Below are 16145 nucleotides of genomic sequence, written 5' to 3'. Positions count from 1 at the left end.
TGGCTATTGTGGACATCGCTGCTATAAACAGCTACCATACAATCCAGCAATTGCACTACTGGGTATTTACCCCAAAGATACAAATGTAGGGATCCGAAGGGGTATGTGCACCCCAATGTTTATAAATTACATATATGTCTTAATCATATTATACATTATCATATGTAATATTGCATTATTTTATATTATTATATAGAATATATTAATATTCTATATTATCTATAAATTATATATACATGCCTTATTTATAGTATATATATTATCATAGGTTATTATATTATATATATTATTATATTATAGGTAATACATGTGTCATATATATCTTATATATATATGAGCATGACTACTTTTCAGTCTTACTTATTGACAGGACACTGGTCTTATGTATTTTTTTTCTGTCAATACTGAATTTCTAAGATTTCTAAGAATTTCTAAGACACACATATGTAATATATATATGTATGTATATATATTACACATACACATATATACACACATGTACATGCATATATGTGTGTATATTACATATATGTGTCTTATCTACATTATACAAATTATCATGCACGTTGTATTATGTATAATATGTATCTTACATATATATAATATGTAAACACATATATGTCATATAAGTATGACATATTTTTTGAGTCTTATTCATTGATAGCTCATTGTCTTGTGTTTTTTTTCTCTGCACACTGAATTGCTAAGATTCACCCATAACGTTGCATACAGATTTAATTTGTTACCTCCCCTTTTGCACAACATTGCATTGTGCAATTATTTTGCACTCTATATATCCGTTCTCCTGTGGCACACGTGTGGGTTGTTTGCAGGTTTATCACTGGTACAGACATTATCGCTAAGGGCATGAGTATACATGCACGCGTACACAAGAGTTTCTACAGAGTTTATCCCAACCAGGGGAACTGCTGGGTCATGTTCAGCTTTTCAAGATGGTGCCAAATGGATTTCCAAAGAGACGACACTAATTTGCAGTCCCAGCAGCGAGGGATGGGTGTTCTGATCACTTCGCGTGCGCACCAAGAGATGGTCGTACCAGTGTGTAGGGACCACTAATGGACAGAAAAGCAATTGCTTCCTCTTCTCAGCTTGACATTTCACAGCTGGGCTTATGGTGCGATGTGTCCGAGTGGCTGAGTTCTGTTCAAAGGAATGTGAGTGGAAGGGTGTGCACCAGGGAAACCTCCCAGGCGTGGGCACGCACGTGCTTTTTCCCTTGCAGCTGCATGGGGTTGGAACCACAGCAGCAAAAACATCCCCAGCAAAAAGCCAAGAAACAGAAACAAGCATAGCTCGGGAGGCAGGTGTGGCAGACGGCAGAGCACTAATTTGGCGAGGAACCTGCTCTCTCACTCAGCACGTGGAAGAAATCTACTCAAGCAAGGACACCTGCAACGGACGAGTGATTTAAAACAGATAAACGGTGATTGTGTCAAGTCCAACAAATTCTCTGGTGTCTTTGCCAGCCGGCTGAGCATTCCTCTAATTAGGACAGCTAGGCTTCTTACTTCTTACTTATTTTTTTTTTTAAGATTTTATTTATTTATTTGAGAGAGAGAGCGAGAGAGAACCAGCAAGGCGAAGGGCAGAGGGAGAAGCAGGATCCTTGCTGAGCAGGGAGCCCAACACGGGACTCGATCCCAGGACCCTGGGATCATGACCTAAGCCAAAGGCAGACGCTTAACCCACTGAGCCCCCCAAGTGCCCAACAGCCAGCCTTCTAACTTCAGGCAATCTTGTGCATCTCAACGGTGTTGGGCACAACTCTCACGTCTCATCTTCAAACACGACTGGTCGACGTTTTTTGCTTCTTGGTGGTTTTTGGTGGTTCCTCCTCTGAGAAGCCCAAGTCTTGTCTTTTGTTCTTCTAGAGGTTTTGGTGAGACCCGCGCACACTGTGGTGGCCAATCCACTAGAGGTGGTAACATGGTAGTGATGGAACATAAGAATATGCAGATACGTGTTCATATAGAGTCGTAGACTTCCATAACTACACTACACACGGATAATATGACTATGCATACCTATTCAGAAATAGGGCGATTTTAGGGATTCTTCAGAATTTGGCTTTCTTTCATAGCAGGACTTTTTACATTATCTAGTGAGCCGCAAGTTTTGAGGCAGATAGACTTGTGTCCTGGTAATAATGAAGAGAATGTTGCCAGTTGTATTTTATGTGGATATCATCCACGTGCCTTAGACTCTTATAATCAGAAGAATTCCAGAAATTAAAAATACTTCAACGTCTTTGTAATTGGATGTTTCTTAGAAATATCCAGTGTCTGGACCAGCATGGTCAGTGCTACAGAATTTTGTGCAGTTATGGGAAAATGTTCCAAGCAATGAGGTACAATATGGTGGCTACTGAGCACTGGAAATGTGGCTCATTTGACCAAAGAAGTGACTTTTAAATTTTTTTTATTTTAAATAATTTAAACTTAAATTTCATTAGCCATAGGGGTCAGGTTGCTATCATGTTAGACAATACATCTGTAGAACCTTCCCACTCAACATGTGGACCACCATCATCAGCAATGGTGGTTCCCCTGTTCTCAGTGGAGCCCATTTGCTCTCAGAGGACAAGCTTGGTGCCAAGATGGCCAGAACAACGTGGTCAAGGAGGCCACATGGACCAGTGGTAATGAAGCTCTTTTCACAAAGACAGCAATGTCTGGCTCCAGACGTTGGCCACCAAGTTCAACATTGGGTTGTCCTTATTCATCTCCAACCCAGACACAGGTAGGGGCTTTTGTTAGAGGGATGTTTAAGGTACAGGCCCCCAGCCATGTTGATGCACAATGCAGATGTCATCCGATGGCTTGGGTGTTGGCCATGACCCCATGACAAGATACCGGGAGGGTCTTGCCACCCTCTGGTCAAACTTCCTTTTCTGCAGATCCCAAGCCATTCAGAAGGACTCATGTGGATTTCCTCTCCAGATGGTTCCAGCCTAGTTGGGCCATTGCCAGTAGACATCGTTGCATTTCATTATGGGGAGCCCTCTGCTGTACTGTACCTGGGAGGGGGGCCCAGGGAAGTGACGTCTGCCAGTGGCGGGACCCTGGGAAAGATGATGGGATTTTGTGAGCTGAGTGTGAGACACTTGTTCACATTTAGAGAATATTTCTAAAATAGTAAATTGAGTGAGTCCTCCCTCCTATATATTCTAGGATGATGCTAGACCCCAAGGAATAATTGTGCAGTGAGGCCAGTGGTTTGGGTGGTGAATGCTGTCGAATGTCTGTGCATACATATTTCTGCCCAGTTGCCCTGTTGGAAGAATTCAAGTGTTTAGAAATATAAGTACAAGAGAGAAGCAATTGTTGGTTGATGGTAGCTGGGGGTCGGGGAAGTTTGGGGGAAAGAAAATCCCCATCATGGATCCTGAAATGTTGACAGGTATTACAATAAATAGGCAAAGGCACAACCCTCTCTTTACCTTGGACCCCAAAACTCAGCGGGAACTATCATTTAAAAAGAGGGCACTTGTCGGGATGAGCATTGGGTGCTGTATGCACGTGATGAGATCACTGAATTCTACTCCAGAAACCAATACTGCACGGTATGTTAACTAACAAAATTTAAATAAAAAAAGAAAAAATCAAGTTCACTGTTATAAATTTTTAAAAATTAATAAATAGCACTTATCAGAAAGAAGTAAAAGTACATTGGGGAGGGACTTTAAATTCAAATTAGTGAGTGAAAGAAAGGCAATCAGAAAAGGCTCCATCCTGTATGACTGGAACTCTATGATATTCTAGAAAAGGAAAAACTATGGAGACGGTAAAAAGGTCAAGGGTTGCCAGGGGTGGGGGAAGGAGGTATGAACAGGTGGAGCACAAGCAATTTTTAGCACAGGGCAACTACTCTGTGTCACACCACGCCGGTGGACACATGCCACTGTGTATTCGCCCAAACCCACAGAATGTGCACCCCCAAGAGTCATCCCTAATGGAAACTATGGACTTGCGGTGATAATTATGCATTGATGTGGGTTCATCTATTTTAATTTTACAAGTGTTCCTCGCTGGTGCGGGATGTTCATAGGAGGGCAGGCTCTGCATGGGTGGAGGCAGGGGGTATATGGGAACTCTCTGTACCTTCCACTTAATTATACTGTGAACCTAAAACTGCTCTAAAAACTAAAGTCTATTGGGCGCCTGGGTAGCTCAGTTGGTTAAAGTGACTGCCTTCGGCTCAGGTCATGATCCCGGAGTCCCGGGATGGAGTCCCGCCATCGGGCTCCCTGCTCGGCGAGGAGCCTGCTTCTCCCTCTGACCCTCCCCCCTCTCATCTACTCTCTCTCTCTCATTCTCGCTCTCTCAAATAAATAAATCTTTAAAAAAAATAAAAAATAAAGTCTATTTTTTTTTTTTTTAAAAAGTGCATGGATATAGAATTTTGTTGCAGAGCTATGCTCCCAAGCACAAGGTGAGGGAATATATGGTTGGGGAGCCGCTTGCTTTTAGTTTCCAAACAGAAAAGGGCCAGGTCAGTATTAACAGAGAATCAAGAGCATTTTGCGAAGATGCATTTGCAAATCTACTTAGGTTGGTCTGAGAGTGTGGATGGAGTGGGAAAGGAGCAGGCTGAGCCAGCAGAAGGCTGGGCTGTAAACGAGGGGAGCTCCTCTGATGGCCCCAGGCAAACAGGGTCTCCTGGAGGGTTTGCAGGGTTCCAGTACTGCTAAGTTACGATGGGGAGTCAGGTTTGCAGTAAGCACAGCAACGGCTTGAGCCCAGATGGACAAAGCCCGGGGGAAAGAAACAGAAATTCACGGAGATATCAGGGCTGCAAGACAACGGTGTTGGACGAAAACCATTAGCAGGGGAGGGGGTCTCACACTGCTTTCACTTCCAAATTATGAATGTGTGGGAGGGAGGCATATGGAGGGAGTCAGCAGATTAACGAAGTGTGTGGCTATCCTGTCGAATTGCTAAGCAATAAAAACAAAACCCATGCAGTCGTCGCTGAAGAATGTGGACAGCCTTCAACACCACGCACACAGCTGCAGGATGGAGCCACTGATGCTTCCAGAAGCGCCCACAGCCAACACCCAGGCTCCTCAAAAATGCCATGCCCCAGAGGATTCCATTACCCACAGAGAACACTCGCCTGGGCGAGAAGGGGCAGCTTCCCCACTCAGGCCAGAGGGCTCCTGTTGAATAGTTTGACCCACCAGTGAATGCAAAACCATCTCGGGGGGAAAAAAACCCCACCACTTTAAAAAATGTATTATGGATGCTATAGCCCCCTGTGAACCTCATGCTGCTCTCGCCAATCTGAGACCTGATGTCAGAGCCTGAAAATCTCGCTCGGCGTCTGAGGTTTAGACATCTTAATAAAAGTCACTTATCTTGACCTCCCAGTTAATAGACCACAGGTATTTAGAATATTGTGCAAGAAAATCCTGTGCCCATTTGCAGTGGGCTCTGCTCAGATGCAGTAAAACCAAAGACCTGTCTAGACAGGGCGTCCTCAGATTTTGCTGCAGGTCAGTGATTCCCGAAATAGTTTCATCCTTTCATGGAGCTCTCGGGAATGAACTTTTCCCTGGAACCGCACGCGGTCCAGCTACTGTGTGGTGCTATGCTTGCTTTGTTTTCATCGGGCTATGTACTAGTTAGGGTTCTCCAGAGAGGGGAGCAACAAGAGATCAAGACAGGCAGAGATGCAGACACAGATAGAGATACACACAGAGAGATACAGAAATCTCTACATCCCTATCTGTATCTCTTCATTTTATCTGTATCTATCTATCTATGTATTTATCCATCCATCCAACCACCTATTATTTATCTGACCTATATATCCATCCATCATCTATCATCTATCCATCCATCCATCCATCCTTATATTTATCTGTCCATCCATCCCTATGTCCATCTGTCTATCATCTATCCATCCTTCCATCTATCCATCCCTATGTCTATCTATCCATCCATCCATCCATCCATCATATCTCTCTATCTATCCATCCATCTATCTGTCTACCTACCTAGAGAGAGACAGAGAGATTTATTTTAAGGAACTGGCTCACATGATTTTGAGGGCCAGCAAGTCCAAAATCCACTGGGCAGACACAGCTAAGAGTTGGAAATTCAGCTAAGAGTTGATGTCGAAGGCTTCAGTCCAAAGTCCACAGGCAGCATGCTGGAAACTCAGGTGTAATTTCTATGCTATGCTGTGGAGGCAGAATTCCTTCTTCGTTGGGGGACCCCGAGTCTATTTTTTCTTAAGTCCTTCAACGGATTTGGTGAGACCCACCCACACTGTGGTGGCCAATCCACTTAACGCCAAGCCTACTAACGTAAATGTTCATCTCATCTGAAAAATACCTCCTCAGGGATATGTAAACCCATGTTTGACCCACACTGGGCACCAGAGCCAATTATCCATCACAGGCCATATTGAAACAAAACCACTTGAACAGTCCCGTCTGATGGTCTGACCCATGGGTACATCCCAAAGGCGAGTCATGCCAGCTCAATGGTACATCCCTCTGAGTTGAGTTGCAGACAAATAAAAGCAATCATTGTTTAGACGTCAGAAGGACAGAGCCAGCATCCATTTTCTCCACCTGTTCCCTTTCTTGTCCCCCAGGCCCCAGAGCTCAGTGGCTGGAAGTCTTAGCTATGAAAGTAGGCTGCATAGGTGAAATGCTGTGTGCTTCTTCTTAACTTCTTAACTTTCTAGAAGCCTTTTGTCCTCCCTAAATGTTAATCTCCTCATCCAAAAAAGAAGGCCCTAAGAGCCTCCACACCCAGGAGCATTGAGGTCTTTAAATGTAGTCCTTTTAGAACACTGTGCCTGACACACAGGAGATACTGAGTGAATACCAGCTGTTGTTGCAGATGCATTTCTGACTTGGAGGGACCAGAACCAGTCTGGATGATGTGAGCAGGAAGGAAATGTGACTTCCCAGCCATTCCCGACCATCATGGGAAAGAAATGGGGTATGGCTTTCCTACAAATAGCTGGGAGGATTGGGGCCCTTTAAGAAGAGAAGCATCCAGAATATTACTCAGGCATAAAAAAAGGATGAGATCTTGCCATTTGGGACAACGTGGAGGGAGCTAGAAGGTACTATGCTAAGCAAAATGAGAAAGACAAATACCATATAATTTCACCTTATAGATGGAATCTGAAAAACAAAACACAGGAATAAACAAACAAACAAAAAGCAGAAACAGACCCATAAATGCAGAGAACAAATAGGTGGTTGCCAGAGTGAAGGAGGTAGGGGGTTGGGCAAAATGGGAGAAGCAGAGTGAGAGGTACAGAATCCCAGTTATGGAATGAAAAGTCACAGGGATGAAAGGCAGAGCACAGGGAATACAGTCTGTGGTATTGGAATAGGGTTGGATGGTGCAGGCAGTGTCTACACACACGGGGAGCACAGCGCAATGTATAGATTTGTCAAATCACTATGGCATGCACCTGAAATTAATGTAACATTGTGTGTCAGCTGTACTTCTATAAAAACAGAGATGTGAACACAGACCCTATTAAAGGGAATGAACGAGCCCTGAGAAGGGTCGGAGGACCAGGATGTATGGTTCACAGATGGGAATGATGGTCCCAGGGTCCATAAAATAAAGGCAAACACCCACAGCTCATGGGGCCTTTGATCGGAAGCCACACAGCTCCCCCCAACATCTTCAGCCCCCATGATGTCAGGACTGGACCCCACGTGGACTCTTCCTCTGGCATCCCCAGAAGAACCAGGTCTCCCCCTGCCACCATGCAGATGGGAAGATGTGCTCTTCCGCTGTGACCGTTGCACATCAAAGCTCATCTCTGGGCCTCATGCAATAACAGCAGATCTACCTGGAAGAATCTGGCTCAGGTGAGGATCCCAGATGCCAAGAATCCTGGGACATGGAGCATTCACTTCCTGTCTTCTTGTCCGGCCAGTCAAGTTGGGAGGTCCTCCAGCTTGCAAACAGCATATGGTAGGACTTCACAGCCTCCATGATCACGTGAGCCAATTCCCTAGAAAAGATCTCTTCCTATGTATATACCCAATCGGTTCTGTTTCTCTGAAGAACCCTGACTAAAGCGAGTCACCTAGACCAGGAGTTGGGAACTAATGACCTGTGAGCCAAACCTTGAGAGCTGCCTGGTGTAGGTCAGCTAAGATTAATTCATGCTTTGTTTTAAATGGTTGGGCAAAAGTCAAAAGAAGAATCTTCTGCGACGCCTGAGAATTACGTGAAATTCAAGTTTCTGTGTCCATAAATAAAGTTTTATTGGAACACAGCCATGCCCCTGGGTTACATATTGTCTATATCCATTTACCCGCTCACAAGGCAGAGTTGACGCTGCAGCAGAGACCGTACATATGGCAAACAAAAGCCAAGAATATTTACCCTTTTTACAGAAAAAGATTGCTGAGCCATGCTCTACAGTTTTGAACAGAAGCCAAGAGGAAACCCAAAAAGCTTGAGAAACAATCTATTAACTGCCCCCTGTCTTTGACACCAGATGACACATTCTCTTGCAAATCCCCCTTCTGAGATTCCACAGACTTTCTCTCTTTTTTGCTTTGTTAACAAGGGTTTTCCATCTTTGAGAATCCATCCTCTATAACACCCATGCCACCCGCGGACAGGCCCCAGCCATGGGTGTGGTCCTCCCAACTTCCCATTCTTCCTAACTAGCACCAAACAGCCCTGCACTTAACAGCTTCCATTGCTCTGAGTCAGTACTTTTGGAAAACACAGTCCATTACTTCTACTTCTACAAGCAGCCAGGGCATATCTACCCCCCTGCCAAGTGCACACAAACCAAGAGGATCCTAATTTCTTAAGTGGACTAACTGTAAATACCAATTTCGCAAGACTATAAACCCAGCAGCAGCTATGAACTCGACGCACATTCCAAATGACAGCCTCGTTTGTGTTTGATTTAGGAGAGTGTTGGGATGATGATTTATGTGTCAGCGCCGCATTGACATGCAGGCTTGAGAGCTCAGTTGAAACTGCATAGGCACTGAAGCAGCAAGATGGTGTTTTGAAGAAAAGAAAAGATGGCGGAGCAAGGCTGGTCAATATGGCGTCTTGGCTTCTTGGTTCACAGACAGGGGGGAATGTACCAGGAAGCATCAGGCCCACCTCACCTCCTGATCTAAGCAGGTTGCACACATACAAACTCATCTCATGCTAGCCTAGAATGGGCTTTCCTTCCAGAATCCCAGAAGATGATGGCATGCCTCCTTGGGGAATGGAATCCAAACTCTGGGTTGAGTTACGACAGAGGGAAAAAAAAGAATTATTGGTCTCTTCTGGCCCCTGGAGGATCTTACTAAAAGTCCAATCATGAGATAGACTTTTATTTTTTTTTAATTGCATCCTTTCACTCCGGAAAATGTCATCAGGGTCCAAGAAAAGTTGAAACTCAGGTAAAGGCCATCAATGCCATAGCAAGACCAGACAATAGGACACTCTCCTGTCACCAAGGGACGGTCTTGGGTTGGTTTCCAAGGCTGGGACTGAGCGCCAAGTCCAGCATATTAACAGAAGTTGAGTGAATTATGCAAAAAGATGAGTTTTGTAAATATGCATGTATTCCTAATGTATTGTGTATAGTGCTGAATGCTATGCACAAGAAAATAAGATGTAATTAAATAACTAAATGCAATTATCCCATGCTTGGGATTAGCTTCAAGGTAAGTCTGAGAGTTGTAGGAGGGGGGTATGGGTGTAGATTAAACAGGGTTCCCCATGGGTTGGTAATTAGTCAACATAATGGGTACATGGGGGAATACAATAGACTATTCTCTGTACTTTTTTTAAGGGTTTTTATTTATTTATGTGAGAGCGAGAGCATGAGCGAGTGGTAGGGGCAGAGGGAGAGGGAGAAGCAGACTCCCCACTGAGCAAGGAGCCCGACACCCGGCTCAACCCCAAGACCCTATAAACCCAGCAGCAGCTATGAACTTGACGCACATTCCAAATGACAGCCTCGTTTGTGTTTGATTGAGGAGAGTGTTGGGATGATGATTTATGTGTCCGTGCCGCATTGACAGGCAAGCTTGTCTCGGATCATGACCTGAGCCAAAGGCAGATGCTGAACATACTGAGCCACCCTGGTGCCCCTCTCCCTACTTTTGTGTGTTTGCAATTCTCCAGAAAACTTTAATCTAATCATAACGAAAACTTTGGAAGGCAGACATCTAAAAATTTACTCTCCCCCCATCCCCTTGACCTGAAATCTGTCAACATAAATATATCCCTGTCAACCACAATGACAAGATTTTTAAAGATAATTGACTTACGAACTTCCTGGCAGCCAAGGGAAAAAGTGAGACCTCTCTTGTTATATGAATAATGATTTCCCAACATTTCCTTCCCACAAGGAAAGCTGTTCCAGTCATATCTCTGAGTCATTAATACCAAACATGTCTTCATTAATTCCCCTACAGTGAAGACAGTGACACAATTTGTAAATACACTCTGCTATAAATATTTTCATCTTAACCCCCAGTGCATAATAACAAAGTGCTGCTCAGAGGAAGCAATTCTGTGCAGAAGTACAACAGAAGAGGTCCAGAATTCAGTTTTTGCATGGTCCAGGCTGAGTTGAAAATTGTGGTTGACAGGAATATATTAACAAATTTCAGGTCAAGGGGGTAGGGGAAGAGTAACTTTTTTAAATAGTCTGCCTTCCAAAGTTTTCATTATGATTAGATTAAATTTTTCTGGAGAATTGCAGACATATTCAAATAAAATAAAACCCATTCTATCTGGGACCAGTGGTCCTTCCAACCATCATCCCCAAATATCGTATTCCTCACGTGGTAGCCTGACCCAAATGAATGGCATTTTAAGGTCCTATCAACTGGCAATGCCATGGAAAACCCACATTTTCTGTGGCTGAGGGAGGACAGATCCATAAACCCTAATAATCTGCCTTGAGAACAGCATGATTATTACCCTATCATGGGGGCTCATGGCAGAATGGGGGGGGAGCCTTTCTCGCTATAGCTAGTATGTTCCCTATAAATGAGCATCCTTCCTGTGCCTTCTTCTCCCTCCCTCCCACTCTCTCTCTCATATGCATGCACACATGCACACAGTCTCCAATCTCCCGCACCTTCCATAACCCCTCACATCATTTTAACCAAGGAAATGTTTCAAAGCCAGACTGATCCCAGCAACAGAAATATCCTCATCACTCACCCATAGAGTTTCTGGATTTGAGCAATGCAGTGACTTTGTGAAGTCTCAGGAGACATTTCATGCAAAGGATCATTCCAGGTCACCAGAACCACCGCATGGAATTACTGTATGCAAACCCACTTGGTCTCGGTGGCCACCTGCCAAAAATAATTATATGAAGTTTAGACAATGTATCGTGAGTGACTGTTATGTCATGGCTTCCTTGTAGGAGGAACAAGTGTCTATTGGCCTCCCTTGATTATAATAAACTAATATAGTACAGGATTATAACAAATTAATTTAGTATCAGACTTATAAAAAATTAATATATTACTATAACACATTAATATGTTATTAGGATTATAATAAATATACTATCAGGATTATAATAAATTAATATGTTGTTATTATAAATTAATATACTATCAGGATTACTATATGTAATAAGTTAACATACTATCAGGATTCTAATAAAGTAATGAACTACTATAATAAATTAACACACTATCAGGATTAATACACTATATATAATAAGTTAATATACCAACAGGGTTATAATAAATTAGTATACTATCAGTATTACAATGAATATACTACTATAATAAAATAATATACCATGAAGATTAATATACTGTGTATTATATATATATAATAATATATATAATAATATAATAATAATATACTATGAAGATGAATATACTATGTATAATAAATTAATACACTATCAGGATTATAATAAGTTAATGTGCTACTATAACAACTTCATATACTATCAGGATTAATAATACAATAATAAATTATATAAATTTATGTAATAATATATATAATTTATACTAATATATAATAAATTATATGCTAATTATCTTAATTATAATAAATTAATAAGCTAACATACTATTCATACAATAAATTAATATGCTGACAACAAATAATTAACATTTGCTGTCTTAAGACCCTTGGTGTTGGGGAGGTAGAGCATTTTTTACTTACTTCCACCTGCTATGGGCACAGAGCTCTGACGGCCGGGCTATCCCCCACGGCAAAAATCAAGTCCTTTAGGTCCTGACTGCTGGAAAGAGTGGGAATATTTCTAACTGAGATGTTTAAAAAACACACGTATAGCAGGAAAAATCGTTCAATATCCATCAAAGAGTAAGTGATTATTGCATCAGCAGTAAAACAAAGAACCAAATTTGGCCATGGCAGTAAGCGCTGGTGTCCCTCTCTGAGGTAAGTGTGAGGACACTTACGTGGGCTCATATGGGCTTAAGGAGAAGCTGACTCTATGGTAAATCCCCACTCCCTTGGAGCTCTAGAGCTTGGGAAGCTCACAAATGTGAATTTACCTTCCAACATCTATCAGAGAGAGTTATTTCAAAACACACTCAAAAAACTTGGTTAAAAGGAATTTTCAAGGGACTCTACACAGCAATAGTAAGTTTTAATAAAATTAAGTATCTGGTGGATATATATAATGCCAACTGAATTACCTTATTCTATAGAACAACAACACAATTGAATATAAATGATGTCTACAACTGATGTGGTGTAATGATGCCTCTGAAGCAGGTAAAATGTTCCAGGGGTTTGTGAATCACACACACACATCTTTAATGAAAGAGGTAGGAGAGGCCATGTGTCAGCGCCATCTCTTAGGACAATGACACCTTCCTAAGGTAACTCATGACCCTATCATGTGGTTTTTCATCTGAAGAATGAGAATAGTAGCAGAGTCACTGAGGATATTATCTATGAATGGAGGAATGGTTCCATGATAGATAGACAGATAGATGGTGGAGGACAGATAAATGATGGGTGGATGGATGGATGGACATATAAGTCAGATAAATAATAGGTGAATGGATGGATGGATGGATGGATGATAGATAATAGATCATAGAGAGAGAGAGAGATAGATAATAGATGAATGGATACATACGTCAGATAACAGGTGGATGGATAGATAGTTATTAGACATGGAAAATGGAAAATTTATAAATTTGATAGATGGTAGATAGACACAGATAGATGAGAATTGATAGAAATGGTAAGGGATAGATGATCGATAGATTTTAAAAAGTTAATATATGTCATATGCATTACATATTATATGAATTTATACTTATGCCCATGCCGTTGAGCTTCTCATGAGGGTAACCCCAACAATTAAGATGTTAGTGACTTTTTTAAAGAAAAAAAAAAGATGTTAGTGACTTTCATTGAGTTACCATTGCAATTTGGATACGACAGTGCCATATAACTTTAAAAACCAAGCTCTTTTAAAATTCTCATATAATATAAATAATTATAATATTCAGTTAAAAAGAAGTGTCGACCATCCAGTAAGGACACCTCTGAAAGGAACCTGCAGCCACCCTGAGGGAGGGGGCTTCCCTACTTCATCCCCTCTGGTCTCTCATTTACTAGAGCAGATGTGCACGTGCTCCTGGTTTGTTCCTGTCGGGAAACATACTTAGGTTGTTAATATATGGATTCTAGCTTTGTATCCTGGGAGAATCTGGAGATCCAACACATTTGGAATATTATTTTCAAGGCTGACCTCACTCTTCTGCCGTCTTTGGCAGAAGCTGTGGTCAGATGCCAGTTTCGATCGCACAGATACGCCAAATGGATGAAGAACTCTGTACTTTGGGAGGCACTGACCTAAATACAAAGATTGAGGACTTATTTCCAGCTTCTGCTGGTGACTCACCTCAACCTCTCAGTCTTCAGAGTATGCCAGTTCTGAGCTCTGGTGGGTGGAATCTGGGAGGATAAGATTTGCCCGGGGCCTCAGGATGCAAGACTGGAAACGTCAGGCAACCCTAGCCCCTCTACCCTTAGCGTGCATCAGAAAAGGATTTCCCTCCTTGGATTCTGCTGTGGACCTTCATCCCCTCCAAGTCCTAAATGGGTGGATTTTCAGGCAAGGCTGAGCTTAGATGTGGACAGCCTGCAAAAACCCTTTCTCCAAAGAGGGTCACATTCCCAGGTTCTAGTGATGGAGACCTGGTATCTTTGGGGACATTTTTTCAGGCTCTTAGAGGAAAAAGTTGCCACAATCCAGAAGGGCTTTATTTATTTTTTTGACAGTGACCAATCCCATCATCATCTGGCAAAATGCGGGAGCAGGGATGCATGGTGACCATAGTTCAATGCCGTCTCTCTGCTGGAAGAAAGCCAAGTGGTGTTTGAACGGAAATGGAGCTTGGGAGTCTTCCCTGTAGAGTTTACAGATAGCTCAGGAAGGTCCTAGGAGGTTAGATGGACCAACTGGGGTCAGAGCCCAGCCAGCAAATCCCCCACTCATGCTGTCTCTCCAAGAGAAAATTAAGTGATCACTTGGAGCAGCCAAGTACCTGCTGCCATTCTGCTCTTTGTTCTCCTGGAAGTTGCGATGAGCCTTTATAAGGTAAGAATCGCTGACTTTCTGGCCGGCACGAGTCCCTGAACACTTGAACGAAAACAACCCTCCTTGTCAGGAGGCAAGGCAGGCTTGACCGAGCTCATGGGTCCAATGTGTTAATGTGTGAGAACAGGTGAGCAAATGTCAAGTGTCCGGGGAAGAAGAAAATGTTTCACGGCCACTGAAACATGGGGAAGGAGACGCCTTCACCATCACTGACTTCTCCCAAACATGGGAATAAATGGTCTTACTAAGGGGAAGGACATGAATAAACACCACAGAATTTCAACAAAACCCCAGGGGATAAACTCTTTTTTTTTTAGCTTTTAACATCTGGAGCTTCTAGATTCTGTCAATGGTGCATATTTTAAAAATAACTGACACATATTCAACCTCTCCATATAAGATCAAGATGCTGCTGGTGAGCACTACATGCTTCCCTTTCATAGCTTGACAGAGCAGATTATATTACAGACGATGGGACATTTGATAGAAACAGTACAGAGTCTCTTCTTATTAACTTCTGTAGATCTTTTTTTGTATCTGCAGATGATCTTCCCAATGACAATGGTCACTTTTTTTTTCAATCATAAAGATGTTAGAGTACATCATTGAGCGTCTCATAAACTCCTTTGGCCATGAGAAGGAAAGTTTCCATCATTAATGGAAAGCACATGCTGAGGTTTCGATGACATCAGTCTGATTCCTGGAGAATGAGGGGACTTGGGGATTTCTGGGCTCTTAAGAAAAAAAAATAAAGAGAATGAAAGGAAAGGAGCTGTGGGGCTTACTCAGCACTCTCAGGGACACCAAGGAAAGCACTTGGAAGAGGATCAAAGTGCATCGGTGAGAACGGCCCCCGTCATTGCATCGGGGGTGTGAGTTGCTGACTCATAAGCAGAGAGGTGGCTTCTGGGGGTGGTGTCATTGAGTGGGAAGGCAGGTGGCATCGGCCGTCAGAGGCACAAGCCTGGCACTGCGGCTCTGGGGGGAAGCACGTGTCCCCCTCCAAAGCCCACTGTCGACGGTTCTCCAGTGTCCCCAGCCACCGCTTATGAGTCATGTCTTGACCAAAGACATCTGACCCGCCTGACTTCCTGTTGCCCACGCCGGCCTCCTGGAGAGGCACCTCTCCAGGACGTTCGCTCTGGCTCCTTCTAGGCCTTTCCCTCCCCCGAACGTCCATAAATACCAGATGGCAGATGCTGCTCGGCACTGTTTGCAGGAAAGCCGTGGCAGAAATGCTTGCCCATGGCCCTGTCTTCAAGGACACGGTTTCTCTTAACCTCGTCCTTCCCTGAGGCTGCTGTCCATTCTGTCTTGTTGAGTATTGTTGAAGCATTGTCTGTCTTGTTGAAGCATTGAGTATCTTCACACATGGACCTCCCTCCTTTCCTGCCATCCCTTGGTGCCCGTCCATGGCTCGGCCGGCCCTGGGTTCTTCTGATGCTGTCCCAGGAAACACGGTGCCATGTTCTTCCCAACCCAAGAAACTGCTGTCAAGAGCCAATCTTCTGTGAGCTGCTCAGCCGCTTGTCCTCTGCTCATGTCAGACT

General features: G+C 43.1%; 1 long non-coding RNA gene across 2 annotated transcripts; it reads right to left on the bottom strand.

Annotated features, from left to right (window-relative positions):
* Window positions 1-607: 607 nt before the first annotated feature.
* On the bottom strand, window positions 608-15899 carry LOC112812556 (uncharacterized). 2 transcript variants are annotated; one of them, XR_003205319.2, is made up of 4 exons: window positions 13897-15899; window positions 12174-12252; window positions 11205-11341; window positions 608-3082 (listed from the first exon to the last, which is right to left on the bottom strand). It is a non-coding gene; the product is annotated as an uncharacterized lncRNA (long non-coding RNA). The 2 variants fall into 2 exon arrangements; XR_003205318.2 differs by having other exon boundaries at window positions 12174-12249.
* Between the last annotated feature and the right edge of the window lie 246 nt (window positions 15900-16145).

This window comes from Callorhinus ursinus, unplaced genomic scaffold (genome assembly GCF_003265705.2).
Source record: "Callorhinus ursinus isolate GAN/ISIS: 27379988/994484 unplaced genomic scaffold, GSC_fseal_2.0 scaffold16, whole genome shotgun sequence".
NCBI lineage: Eukaryota > Metazoa > Chordata > Mammalia > Carnivora > Otariidae > Callorhinus > Callorhinus ursinus.
The sequence above is the reverse complement of the archived record's forward strand: the minus strand, read 5'-3'. Positions and strand labels throughout refer to the sequence as shown.